Source organism: Palaemon carinicauda, chromosome 16 (genome assembly GCF_036898095.1).
Source record: "Palaemon carinicauda isolate YSFRI2023 chromosome 16, ASM3689809v2, whole genome shotgun sequence".
NCBI classification, from domain to species: Eukaryota; Metazoa; Arthropoda; class Malacostraca; order Decapoda; family Palaemonidae; genus Palaemon; species Palaemon carinicauda.
Genome location: NC_090740.1, coordinates 17,781,779 through 17,796,771, shown reverse-complemented (window position 1 = coordinate 17,796,771; position 14,993 = coordinate 17,781,779). Strand labels below are relative to the sequence as shown.

The window sequence follows — 14,993 nt, the reverse complement described above, 5'->3', positions numbered from 1 at the left end:
GTCTTAAACAAGCCAAAACATCTGGAGGTATTGAAAACTTAGAGAGACTAAAATAAAGTAGAATTAATAACCAATCTCAGTCAAATTGATAACTATTTAACAACTAATATCCACAATGAATTGAGAGGTATATACTGTATAATCTTAGCGACAGCTGTCTCCTAAGGCTGCATCAGAAATTACCTTAAAAACAAGGTAGTTTTAACTATAACACTTGAAACTGAACTCGACTCGATCATTCATTGGTTACAACTGGGATGTTAGCGATACTCATAAACTGTAGTTCAGAACAAAAGGCATAGCCCATGTAATGGCACCTCCAGAGTAATACAGCAGTTATTTTTTCATTAAAATTTTATTTTTAAATGGTTTTTCACTGAATATAAATAACTCACTCAAATATTCAAGTCTCCTTTATAACCAGACTGTAAGGGTAATAAAATCCCGAGAGTCAGTATTCACTTAACTAAAGTAAAGCCACGATGAGCTAGTGACTGAGCTTGCAAGCGAACGAAAATTCACCATCAACCTGAGTGTCATGCAATTGACCAGCTTTAGCCGATAAAGTAAAGCCACGATGAGCTAGTGACTGAGCTTGCAAGCGAACGAAAATTCACCATTAACCTGAGTGTCATGCAATTGACCAGCTTTAGCCGATAAAGTAAAGCCACGATGAGCTAGTGACTGAGCTTGCAAGCGAACGAAAATTCACCATTAACCTGAGTGTCATGCAATTGACCAGCTTTAGCCGATAAAGTAAAGCCACGATGAGCTAGTGACTGAGCTTGCAAGCGAACGAAAATTCACCATTAACCTGAGTGTCATGCAATTGACCAGCTTTAGCCAATACATCACAAAAACATTAAAATATCAATATGAAACACCAACTCCCAAATTTGCATCTCTTTCACTTTCTCTTGGACTTCCGCACCATCAATTTTGGCACCATCTCCTGCATGGTTGTGATCACTTAATTTTTGGATACTATCACCGGCATTGATAGCACGAGATGGACATTTAAATGGCTTGCATATTTTGCATTTCCAATACATTTTGGTCTTCACAAATTTGTCCTTGATATAACAGTCCAAACATAATTTCTTTTTCCTCATTTTGCTTTCCACATATGTTAATTCCATCATAAGGGTTTGAGACTTCCAGAAAAACTAAAACAGGAAAAATATAATCATAAAGTTTAAACTCGATAAAAATTTAATGAATGATTATTAGTGCTCGGTAACAGAAATGATAAACATTGTTTAGAATACTAATGACCATTTAATATTAGGTTAATCGTGCTTGTTAACAGATAAGGCAAAATTGTTTAGAATACACTGGTTTGGGCATGTAATAAGGAGACCAGGAGTATGTTGGGAGGAGGATGCTGGATATGGATGTTCCAGGTAGGAGGGGGAGGGGGGGGGGGGAGACCAAAGAGAAGGTGGATGGAGTGGTAACAGCAGATATGGAGGAGAAAGATCTCACAATGGAGAACATCGGAGATAGAAGAACTTGGAAACGACTCTCTAGAAATAGAGACCCTGCTTAGCGGGAAAAGCTTTAGTTGAAGAAGTTTAGAATACTTATAACCATTTCAAAAATATGTTATTTTCATTAGTAAAATAAATTTTTGAATATACTTACCGGATGATCATATAGCTGTCAGCTCTGCTGCCCGACAGAAAAACCTACGGGCGGAATACGCCAGCGATCGCTATACAGGTGGGGGTGTACATCAACAGCGCCATCTGTCAAGTAGGTACTCAAGTACTCGATGTCAACATAGAACCAATTTTCTCCTCTGTCCACTGGGTCTCTATTGGGGAGGAAGGGAGGGTCCTTTAATTTATGATCATCAGGTAAGTATATTCAAAAATTTATTTTACTAATGAAAATAACATTTTTCAATATTAAACTTACCCGATGATCATATAGCTGATTCACACCCAGGGGGGTGGGTAGAGACCAGCATTACATGTTGACATTATTATGAGCTAAGTATTCCGTATTTCATTTTAGCAGTTATTCAAAATAACAAGCATAAAATAAATAAGTACCTGGTAAGGAAGTCGACTTGAACAATTACTCTGCCTTTTTAAGTACGTCTTCCTTACTGAGCCTCGCGATCCTCATAGGATGCTGAGCGACTCCTAGGAGCTGAAGTATGAAGGGTTGCAACCCATACTAAAGGTCCTCATCAAAACCTCTAATCTAGGCGCTTCTCAAGAAATGACTTTGACCACCCGCCAAATCAAGTAGGATGCGAAAGGCTTCTTAGCCTTCCGGACAACCCAAAAATATTGATAAAACATTTCAAGAGAAAGATTAAAAAGGTTATGGAATTAGGGAATTGTAGTGGTGGAGCCCTCACCACTACTGCACTCATTGCTACGAATGGTCCCAGAGTGTAGCAGTTCTCGTAAAGAGACTGGACATTCTTAAGATAAAAGACGCGAACACTGATTTGCTTTTCCAATAGGTTGCGTCGAATATACTTTGCAGAGATCTATTTTGTTTAAAGGCCACGGAAGTTGCGACAGCTCTAACTTCGTGTGTCCTTACCTTCAGCCAAGCTTGGTCTTCCTCATTCAGATGGGAATGAGCTTCTCGTATTAACAGTCTGATAAAATAGGATAAAGAATTCTCTGACAAAGGCAAAGATGGATTCTTAACTGAACACCATAAAGCTTCAGACGGACCTCGTAAAGGTTTTTAAAATAGAACTTAAGAGCTCTTACAGGACATAATACTCTTTCTAGTTCATTTCCAACCATACGATAAGTTTGGAATATCGAACGATATTGGTCAAGGCCGAGAAGGCAGCTCGTGTTTGGCTAGAAAACCAAGTTGTAGAACATGTAGCCGTTTCGGATGAGAATCCGATGTTCTTGCTGAAGGCATGAATCTCACTGACTCTTTTAGCTGTGGTTAAGCATATCAGGAAAAGAGTCTTAAAGGTGAGATCTTTCAGGGAGGCTGATTGAAGCGGTTCGAACCTGTCTGACATAAGGAATCTTAGAACCACGTCTAAATTCCAACCAGGTGTAACCAAACGACGCTCCTTCGTGGTCTCAAAAGACTTAAGGAGGTCTTGTAGATCTTTATTGTTGGAAAGATCTAAGCCTCTGTGACGGAAGACTGATGCCAACATGCTTCTGTAACCCTTGATAGTGGGAGCTGAAAGAGATCGTTCTTTCCTCAGATATAAGAGAAAGTCAGCTATTGAGTTACAGAGGTACTGGTCGAGGATACGGATACTGACTTGCACCAGTTTCGGAAGATTTCCCACTTCGATTGGTAGATTCTAAGGGTGGATGTTCTCCTTGCTCTAGCAAACGCTCTGGTTGCCTCCTTCGAAAAACCTCTAGCTCTCGAGAGTCTTTCGATAGTCAGAAGGCAGTCAGACGAAGAGCGTGGAGGCCTTGGAGTACCTTCTTTACGCGTGGCTGACGTAGCAGGTCCACCCTTAGGGGAAGTGTTCTGGGAGCGTCTACTAGCCATCGAAGTACCTCGGTGAGTTATTCTCTCGCGGGCCAGAGGGAAGCAACTAGCGTCAACTTTGTCCCTTCGTGAGAGGCGAACTTCTGCAGTACCTTGTTGACAATCTAGAACGGAGGGAATGCATATAGATCTAGATGTGACCAATCTAGTAGAAAGGCATCTATATGAACTACTGCTGGGTCCGGGATAGGTGAGCAAACTATTGGGAGCCTCTTGGTCATCGAGGTTGCGAAGAGATCTATGGTTGGCTGGCCCCAGGTGGCCCAAAGTCTCTTGCATACATCCTTGTGGAGGGTCCAATCTGTTGGAATTATTTGTCCCTTCCTACTGAGACAATCTGCTATGACATTCAAGTTGCCTTGGATGAACCTCGTTACAAGTGAAAAGTCTAGACCTGTTGACCAGGTGAGGAGGTCTCTTGCGAACTCGTACCATGTCAGAGAGTAGGTCCCTCCTTGCTTGGAGATGTACGTCAAAGCAGGGTGTTGTCCGTGTTCATCTCCACCACTTTGCCTTGAAGGAGAGACCTGAAGCTTTTCCAGGTCAGACGTACTGCCAGTAACTTCTTGCAGTTGAAATGCATTGTCCTTTGACTCGAGTTCCATAATCCCGAGCATTCCCTACCGCCTAATGTCGCACCCCAGCCTACGTCCGATGCGTCCGAAAAGAGAACGTGGTTGGGAGTCTGAACAGTCAGGGGAAGACCCTTTCAAAGGTTGATAAAGTCCTTTCACCAAGTCAGACCAGACTTTATCTTACCGGAAACCGGGATCGAGACCGATTCTAGCGTCTTGTCCTTTTCCAGTGAAAAGCTAGATGATACAGAAGAGGACGGAGGTGTAGTCTTCCTAGTGACACAAATTGAACCACGGATGACAGTGTCCTAACCAGACTCATCCACAGCCTGACAGGGCAGCGTTCCTTCTTCAGCATCTTCTGGATGGATAGCAGGGCTGGGGGTTGATCGTCTTGTTCAGCAACGTCCTCATCAGAGGGTTCCTCATCCGAAACTGATGAGGAAACGGCAACGGAGTGGGCAACGTCTGACTCGCTGAATCCGGTCGCACTGGTGGATGCGTGTCGGAGCCGGACACAATATCATGGTACTGCTGCACAGTCTGTGAACTGTCAACCATGGGGACGCGAGGAAGTACAGCGTCAACCCGAAACTGTCTAGACTGTCTGGGTTGTGCAGTCAACCCCCTACCGGGTTGCTGAGGTTGCCGCACTGCGTCACAACAAGTCACCTCTGCTGGTTGTTGAACGTCTTCCTAGTGACACACTGAACGTCCACAACCACCTCCGAGAGTCGCTTAACGTCAACGTGCGACTGGCAACCCACACTGGGTCGCATCGGTGGAGGAACCACCTCAACTGGCGGACGCGAGTAGGATACCTCAGCGTCAACAGGGCGCACAACCAACCGGTAGGAAGGTTGTTGGCCAGAAGGTTCTTCTCCGTAAAAAATCCTCTAACAAGGACACAAGCTTGGACTGCATGTCTTGCAGCAAAGCCCATTAGGGTCTACGGGAGCAGGTGTGGCAACGGACGGGGTTAGCGACTGAAGCGGAACCATTTACCATCCCTGGAAGCCTTGTTATGCTTTAATTAAAGTCCATAGGAGGCTAAGCAGCTTAAGGCTCCTCTCCAAATGACAGAGTCCTCAAAGGAATATCAGTAGGAGGGAGAACAGCACTTTCTCATCTACAGGAACCATGTCCGAGAAATGCTAGGTTATCTCAGTGAGGGTCTCACTGGTGCATAAGCAGCAGACCAGAAGGCAACGTTATGTAACTGCTTGACAGTCTGTGAACTGTCAACCACAACAGGTGCGTGAGGACATACAGCACTGGTGCATTAGCAGCAGACCAGAAGGCAACGTTATGTGACTGCCTGACAGTCTGTGAACTGTCAAAAAACTGAACTGTCAACCACAACAGGTGCGTGAGGACATACAGCACTGGTGCATTAGTAGCAGACCAGAAGGCAACGTCATGTAACTGCTTGACAGTCTGTGAGCTGGCAACAACCAAAGCTGTGTGGGGAAGCCTCAACTCCTGACTGACTAGTCTGCTGCGGGCGAGTGGCGGTAACCACAGTGGGTTGCGGAGGCTGACACACCGTGTCAAAACACGGCAGCTTGTGGTAGCTCACGCACGGCAACGGAGTGCTCCGTGTGTCTGTGGGAGTCAGCATGCGTCTGGCAGGGTCGACTGCGCATGGGTGGAGGAGCTCTCACAACAAGAGTGTGGGAGCAGGCAGCCGCAGCGTCTGCTGGGCGCACAACCGTGGCAGGTTGTAGGCAAACGGGTGCATCGTCAACCTTCTCCGCAGTCGGAGTGTGGGAGCAGGCAACAACCAAAGCGGAGTGGTGGTGCGTGGTGGGGACTGCCGTGGGTTGCGGAAACTAACGCATCGCGTCAAAACACGGCAGCTTGACTCCACCTTCCCACTGCTGATGCGGTAGCTCACGCATGTCAACGGAGGGTGCCGCACGTCGGCTAACGTCAACATGCGTCTGGCAGGGTCGACTGCGCATCGGTGGTGGAGCTCTCCGCAGCCGGAGTGTGGGAGCAGGCAGCCTCAGCGTGAGCTGGGCGCACAACCGTGGCAGGTTGTAGGCTAACGGGAGCAGTGTCAACCTTCTCCGCACGAAACTCCTGCATAACCGCAGCTAACTGAGTCTGCATAGACTGCAGTAAAGACCACTTAGGGTCTACAAAAGCGGCAACAGACGGAGCTACTGTCCGTTGTGACTGAGGGTCTAAAACAGCTGGTGCGGCAACAGACGGAGTTACTGCCTGTTGCGGTACCACCTTGCCTCTCTTGGGAGGTGTGCAGTCGTCGGATGACTGCAGCGAGTCCGAACTGACCCAGTGGCTACACCTGGGCCGTTGGACTTGCGCGGAAGGGACCGACTTGCACTTAAAAAGCTGCGAGATATGGTCCATGGTTTCTTACGAGAAACCTCTTCCGCAGACGAGGAATAAATGGGCTCTCTCGTCTTTGTGTGGGTGGGGCGATCTTGGGTAGATACGCCCGAAACCACGGAGGGAAAAACGTCTGTTCGTTGATCAAGGCCTGTGGAACCCATAAGTCGTTCGACATTACTTCTCCCCTGGGCTTGGGAGCTTGTAAGAGGTCCCGGACTAGGTGAACGACTGGCACGAACAGACGAACCCTCGGACGCAACACTGTAACACTTTGCGCATATCACTTTATCACTTTGATTTTCTGTTTTGCACTTATTTCACTGAAATCGAAACTTTAACTGATTTCTACCTGAAACACGCAATCCTATCCTTCATTAAAAGGTAGTAATTGCGAAAACAGTCGTACAATGCAACAGAAAACATATATAAAGATAAAGAATTCAGTGGCTGGGAAAGAGACTAAACACTAGATCAAATAAACTACGTTTACAATCTCTCACCGCACATAGCCTGGGAACAAGAATAAAACCCTAGAAACGTTTTACCTTCTTCCCCTACAGCGACTAGGGAGGAGAGTAAAAAACGAGAACAACGTTACCAGCTTGAACGAAACGTTTATTCTCCTCTCTCTCCCTCCGTCTCTATCTCTCTCTCTCTTTCTCTCTTGATTTCGCACCTGAGAGAAGAGCCCAATTATATATCGTTAAAACATGTTATTTGCTAAAGGAAAAAGCTGAAAGGTTTTCCAAATAAAAAGTTCCTTTAATTTAGAATTTAAGCCATTTAAGCTAAGAAAGAATGAACGAAACGCCAGAATCGGTTTACTCTTACTGCAAAGTGAAACCGTGATACAATCTCTCTTTATCGTAACGATAGAGCGCATGTTGAACGTCCTGAACGTCAACAACTGCGTAGACTAAAAACTAAACGTTAGTTCATCTTTGAAAACAGTACGTGACTATCAAAGAAATTCTTTCATAAAACATTAAAATTTAAAAAGTATTAAATTCTTTAAAGGTTAAATACGATATAACGGGCTCAATGTTAATTAACTTCGGTTCCAAGTTAGGACCGCCTACTATCAGGAAAGGTCGCATATAAACAAACATAAAAATTTATTGTTATATGTTTATAATAAATGGAAAGTTAATCGAAGAGGCCTATAAAGGCGGAGAGATATAAAATATATAGATCTATAACGTGTTAAGCAAAATTACCAAAAACCTGAACACACTTCCGTCTAAGGGAAGGGTCGGCCATTTAAAAGTGAAAGAGAGTCCATACTCTCTTCGTCACCATAATTAAATCTATCCAAAACGAGTTCAAGTTTTGAAATGAAGATAAAAACCCCTGCATAGCGAAAGCTCAAAACTGGAATAGTGTACTTCACCAAATCGTTGTGAAAACAAATCCAGTTAGTAACAGCGTATTTAGTAGGTCTTGCCAGTGGCACGACAGAGAGAAAATTGGTTCTATGTTGACATCGAGTACTTGAGTACCTACTTGACAGATGGCGCTGTTGATGTACACCCCCACCTGTATAGCGATCGCTGGCGTATTCCGCCCGTAGGTTTTTCTGTCGGGCAGCAGAGCTGACAGCTATATGATCATCGGGTAAGTTTAATATTGAAAAAGATACTATATTGGCTTTGAGAAATTGATAACTCAAAAAATAATTTTTAAGGGCAATTTTATTTTGAGGAATTTACTGTCGAGCAATTGACCCTTATCCATTTAAGTAGAGTGGTAGGTAAATATGGCTTACCACCCACAAGAGAAGGCTTCCTGACCTTTTGAGAATAACAAAGGATATTACATAAGTTGAGATCTATAAATGGTCATCATTAACTTGACTAGTAAGATAGTGTAGTATTGATACGTCATATTGTTATCAACAGCAATAAACAACCATTCCCTCTCTCTAATTCCCCTTTAACCAAAAATTGCCTTCTCTCCTTCACCATCATGAGAATCAAACGGCAGTTGTTCTGTTCACAACATAGATGCTAAACTAATGGTATACTGTGGGCATATGTCTTTTAAAAAGGAAAGAAAAATGTTATTTTTATTAATAAAATAAATTTTTGAATATACTTACCCGATAATCATGTAGCTGTCAACTCCGTTGCCCGACAGAATTCTATGGAGGGATACGCCAGCTATCACAATACTAGAAGGGGGTGTACTTACCAGCGCCACCTGTGGCCAGGTACTCAATCATTTGTTGTTGACACCTCCTCAATTATTCCTCGGTCCACTGGTTCTCTCTGGGGAGGAAAGGGAGGGTCGATTAAATCATGATTATCGGGTAAGTATATTCAAAAATTTATTTTATTAATAAAAATAACATTTTTCAATATTACACTTACCCGATAATCATGTAGCTGATTCACACCCAGGGAGGTGGGTGAAAACCAGTGTACAAGATTAAAGGATAGCTAAGTATCCCATATTTCATATAACAGTTATCTCAAATAACAATGAAATAATAAGTACCTGGTAAGGAAGTCGAATAGAACCGTTACTCTGCCTCTTTATTTAAAGTTCGTCTTCCTTACTGAGCGCAGCGTTCCTCTTGGAGGCTGAATCAACCCAAAGGTGCCAAAGTACACGGGGTTGCAACCCCTACTAAAGGACCTCTACCAAACCTTTAACCCAGGCGCTTCTCAAGAATGAATAGACCACGCGCCAAATCCAAGGATGCGGAAGGCTTCTTAGCCTACCGTAACAACCATAAAAAACAACAATAAAAGTATTCAAGAGAAAGGTTAAAAAAGGTTATGGGATTAAGGGAATGTAGTGGTTGAGCCCTCACCTACTACTGCACTCGCTGCTACGAATGGTCCCAGGGTGTAGCAGTTCTCGTAAAGAGACTGGACATCTTTCAGATAAAATGATGCAAACACTGACTTGCTCCTCCAATAGGTTGCATCCATTATGCTCTGCAGAGAACGGTTTTTATTAAAGGCCAACGAAGTAGCTACAGCTCTTACTTCGTGGGTCCTTACCTTCAGCAATGCAAGGTCTTCCTCCTTTAAGTGAGAATGTGCTTCTCTGATCAGAAGCCTTATATAGTACGAAAGCCCATTCTTGGACATGGGTCTCGAGGGTTTCTTGATGGCACACCATAAGGCTTCTGACTGTCCTCGAATAGGTTTAGACCTCTTCAGATAATATTTGAGAGCTCTGACAGGGCAAAGAACTCTCTCTAGTTCGTTACCTACCATGTTGGAGAGGCTAGGTATTTCGAACGATCTAGGCCAAGGACGTGAAGGAAGCTCGTTCTTTGCTAGGAATCCAAGCTGAAAAGAACATGTTGCAGATTCGGTTGTGAAACCAAAGTTCTTGCTGAAGGCATGAACCTCACTGACTCTCTTAGCTGTTGCAAGGCAAACGAGAAAAGCAGTCTTGAGGGTAAGATCCTTGAAGGAAGCTGACTGGAGAGGTTCGAACCTAGATGTCATAAGGAACCTTAAGACTACGTCTAGATTCCAGCCTGGAGTGGAAAGACGACGTTCTTTAGACGTCTCAAAAGACTTGAGAATGTCTTGAAGGTCCTTGTTGGAAGACAGGTCCAAACCCCTGTGGCGGAGAACTGAGGCCAACATGCTCCTATATCCTTTAATCGTAGGTGTTGAAAGGGATCTCTCATTCCTAAGATGTAGAAGGAAGTCAGCTATTTGGATCACAGAGGTATTGGTAGAGGATATTGAATTGGCTCTACACCAGCTTCGGAAGACCTCCCACTTAGACTGGTAGACTCTACGAGTGGAAACTCTTCTAGCTCTGGCAATCGCACTGGCTGCCTCCTTCGAAAAGCCTCTAGCTCTAGCGAATCTTTCGACAGTCTGAAGGCAGTCAGCCGAAGAGCGTGGAGGTTTGGATGCAACCTGTCTACGTGTGGTTGACGTAGAAGGTCCACTCTTAGAGGTAGAGTCCTGGGGAAGTCGACTAGCCATTGAAGTACCTCTCTGTACCATTCTCTTGCAGGCCAAAGGGGAGCAACCAGCGTCAGCCGTGTCCCTTCGTGCGAGACGAATTTCTGCAGAACTTTGTTTATTATCTTGAACGGAGGGAATGCGTACAGGTCGAGATGGGACCAGTTCAGAAGAAAAGCATCCACATGAACCGCTGCAGGGTCTGGAACAGGGGAACAATAAAGCGGAAGTCTCTTGGTTATGGAGGTGGCAAACAGATCTATGGTAGGTTGACCCCACAAGGTCCAAAGTCTGTTGCACACACTCTTGTGGAGGGTCCATTCCGTGGGAATGACCTGATTCCTTCTGCTGAGGCGATCCGCTGAAACATTCATATCGCCCTGGATGAACCTCGTGACCAGAGTGAGGTTTAGACCTCTTGACCAAATGAGGAGGTCCCTTGCGATCTCGTAAAGGCTCCTCGAATGGGTCCCTCCTTGCTTGGAGATGTAAGCCAAGGCTGTGGTGTTGTCTGAATTCACCTCCACCACTTTGCCTAGCAGGAGGGACTTGAAGTTCAACAGGGCTAGATGAACTGCTAACAGTTCCTTGTAGTTGATGTGGAGTAATCCTTGTTCCTTGTTCCATACTCCTGAGCATTCCCGTCCGTCCAAGGTCGCACCCCAGCCCGAGTCCGATGCATCTGAGAAGAGATGAAGATTGGGGGTCTGGATGGCCAATGATAGACCCTCCTTGAGAAGGAGATTGTGCTTCCACCACAGGAGAGTGGTCTTCATCTCTTGGTTGATAGGGATAGAGACTGCTTCTAGAGTCGAGCCCTTGTCCCAATGAGCAGCAAGATGGAATTGAAGAGGGCGGAGGTGGAGTCTTCCTAGCTCGACAAACAGGGCCAGTGATGAGAGGGTCCCTGTGAGACTCATCCACTGTCTCACTGAGCAATTGCTCCTCTTCAGCATGCTCATGATGCACTCTAGGGCTTGGTTTATCCTGGGGGCCGATGGAAAAGCCCGAAAATCCTGACTCTGAATCTCCATTCCCAGGTACACAATGGATTGGGAGGGAATGAGTTGAGATTTCTCTATATTGACTAATAGACCTAGGTCTCTGATTAAGTCTAAAGTCCAATTGAGGTTCTCCAGACAACGACGACTCGTGGAGGCTCTCAACAGCCAGTCGTCTAGGTAGAGGGAGGCTCTGATGTTCGATAAGTGTAGGAATTTCGCTACATTCCTCATCAGATGAGTAAAGACCATAGGAGCTGTGCTTAGGCCAAAACACAGGGCTTGGAACTGATAGACAACCTTTCCGAAAACGAATCTCAGGAAAGGTTGGGTGTCTGGATGAATGGGAACGTGAAAGTATGCATCTTTCAAGTCCAACGAGACCATCCAGTCCTCCTGTCTGACCGCTGCTAAGACCGACTTGGTCGTCTCCATCGTGAACGTCTGCTTGGTGACATACTCGTTGAGAGAGCTGACGTCCAGCACCGGTCTCCAACCTCCTGTCTTCTTGGCCACAAGAAAGAGACGGTTGTAGAAGCCCGGGGATTGATGGTCCCGGACTATAACCACTGCCTTCTTCTGCACAAGTAGCGACACCTCCTGTTGCAATGCTAGCCTCTTGTCCTCTTCTTTGTAGTTGGGAGAGAGGTTGATGGGCGATGTGGTCAGAGGTGGTTTGAGGCAGAATGGAATCCTGTAACCGTACCTCAGCCAACTGACAGACTGTGCGTCTGCACCTCTCTTCTCCCAGGCTCGCCAGAAGATCTTGAGTCTGGCTCCTACTGTTGTCTGGAGAATCTGAGAGTCAGTTCTTTCCCTTAGATGTCCTGGATCCTTTCCTAGACTTGCTCCTGTGAGAGTCTGGACGGGAGCTTCCTCGGCTGGGGGCTCTACCACGAAAGGGCGGTATGAACCTCGTAGCCGGGGTATCAGCCACTGGGGAGCGATAAGTCTTGGGGACTGAGGTGGCAACCTTAGACTTACGAGCCGATGAGGCTACAAGATCGTGCGTGTCCTTTTGTATCAGGGCAGCAGACAAGTCCTTAACTAGCTCCTCGGGAAAGAGGAACTTTGAGAGTGGAGCAAAAAGGAGTTGTGACCGTTGGCAAGGTGTAATGCTGGCGGAAAGGAAGGTACACAGTTGTTCCCTTTTCTTCAACACCCCTGATACAAATAACGACGCTAGCTCACCCGATCCATCTCTGATGGCCTTATCCATGCAGGACATTATTAGCATGGCAGAATCTTTGTCCGCAGGAGAGGTTTTCTTGCTGAGGGCTCCCAGGCACCAGTCGAGAAAGTTGAACATTTCAAATGCTCTGAACAACCCTTTCAGTAAATGATCCAGGTCTGAGAAGGTCCAACAAACCTTCGAGCGTCTCATAGCAGTTCTCCGAGGCGAGTCCACCAGACTTGAGAAGTCAGCCTGGGCAGAGGCAGGTACTCCTAAGCCTGGTGCTTCCCCTGTGGCATACCAAACGCAACCTTTCGAAGCGAGCTTCGTTGGAGGGAACATGAAGGAAGTCTTGCCAAGGTGTTGTTTAGACTGCAGCCACTCCCCTAAGATCCTTAAAGCCCTCTTGGAGGATCTAGCTAGGACAAGCTTAGTATAGTTGGACTTAGCTTGTTGTACGCCCAGCGAAAACTCAGATGGTGGAGAGCGGGGAATAGCAGAGACGAAGTGGTCTGGGTAAATCTCCCTGAGTAGAGCCAAGACCTTACGAAAATCAATCGACAATGGAGAAAGCTTAGATTCGTCCACGTCTGATGAGGGATCAAGGTGTGCCTCCTCATCATCCGACACCTCATCAGCAGAGGGTAGCGAAGCGATCGGACCAGAATGCTGAACCGCAGAGTCAGAACGGGTAGGAACAATAACAGTGGTTTCCTCTTCCAGTAACTGTTGAGGGAAAACCTGAGGCTCAGACTGCAAAGGCTGAACAACAGACGAAGCAGAAGGCAGGCGCATGGGTGAAGGAGGTTGACTCCTAGCAAGAGAGGTTGAACCCAAGGATTGCACAAGCTGAGCGGAGGACGGAGGCGGAGTAGTCCGTTCCTGTTCCTGTGAGATGAGCGGAGCATGATGAGGTTGAGGCTGCGCAGAACAAGGTAAAGTTCTCGCAAGCTGAGGCTCCTGAGGCGCAAGTCCAGGGTGTAGAGGAGCTTGCCTTAAGGAGGGTTGAGCTCGCTGCAGCGATGGCTGAGCAGACAGACTCACGGAGGGGAGAGGTTGTTGTACCCCAACCGAGAGTTGCACCACTGGTGGAGCAGCAAGGGGAGGCGGAGGAAGAGTGGAATAACTCTCCTGATCCCAAAGCAAGGGTTGCCTTAAAGAAGGCTGAGGCTGAACACCACTGGGAACAGCGAACTCCGAAAGTGGCTCAACATCGTACGCCTGGCAGATGGTGCTGCGACCAGGCGGAGCAAGTGCAGGCGGGGCGAGCACAGGCGGAGCGAGAACAGGCGGAGGGAGTGTAGGCGGAGGAGGAGGTGCAACACTCTCAGCCCGACACTCACGCATCAAGTCCGGAAGCTGAGCTTGCATGGACTGAAGCAGGGTCCACTTGGGATCGGCAGAAACGATAACAGACTGAGGTAAAGTCACAGTCGGGCTCTGTTTTGGCAGAACCTTACTCCTCTTGGGCGGAGTACAGTCGACAGATGACTGAGGCGAGTCAGAGCTGAGCCAATGACTGCAACCTGGCTGAGCACTCGCGGACTGGACTCTACGTTTAAGCGGTCTCGAGACCTGAGACCAACGTTTCTTCCCTGCTAGTTGATCAGCGGACGAGAATAAGACGGGCTCAATCGTCTGCAGGTGGGAGTGACGGTCTAAGGAAGACACGCCCGCAACCACCGAGGATAGTTCTGTGCGCCTAACAAGGCCTGTCGAACCCTTAAGCCCTTCGACATTGCTTCTCCCCTGGGCATGGGAGCTTGCAAGAGGTCCCGGACTGGGAGGACGACTGGCTCGCACAGAAAAATCCTCACGCACCACACTGGCACCACTAGCACTTGGCACTGCACCGACACTAGCACTCGTCACAGCACTGGCACTAATTCCACCCACTGCACTCTTGACCTTCAGTTCTTTAACTTCGGCCATCAGAGACTTATGGTCACTTACCACTGATTCTACTTTATCGCCTAAAGCCTGAATAGCACGCAAAACAACTGACATATCAGGCGGAGGGCACACAGTAGGTTCGGGGGTAGCCACTACAGGGGTAGGAAAAGGTAGGGGATCATGAGGTGAGGAAAACATAGAAGAGTGAGAAGAACTTCTCCTAACTCTACCTCTCTCTAACTTAGATGAATATTTTAAAAGACGGACAAATTCCAATTCCGAAAGTCCGGCGCATTCCTCACATCGATTTTCTAATAGACAGGGCCTGTCCCTACAGTCAGAACAAGCGGTGTGAGGATCTACCGAGGCCTTCGGAATACGCCTATTGCAAGACCTACATCGTCTATGGGAGGGGGCTTGCGAAACGTCAGACATCTTGTTTCAAAGAGTTAGCCAAAGGGTGATCCAAAAACAAGCAAAATTCGTTAACCGTTATATCAGAATTATATAAAAGCTATCTAGCTAATATAAGGATTCCAGTAAAGCGACAGCC

General features: G+C 46.6%; 2 protein-coding genes across 3 annotated transcripts in view; both read right to left on the bottom strand.

The window, feature by feature from the left end:
* Window positions 1–14,993, bottom strand: part of LOC137655672 (3'-5' RNA helicase YTHDC2-like) — a 388,907-nt gene that overhangs the window by 170,022 nt on the left and 203,892 nt on the right. The gene's annotated exons all lie outside the window — the stretch shown is intronic.
* Window positions 1–14,993, bottom strand: part of LOC137655891 (3'-5' RNA helicase YTHDC2-like) — a 138,496-nt gene that overhangs the window by 90,694 nt on the left and 32,809 nt on the right. The window lies entirely within an intron of this gene.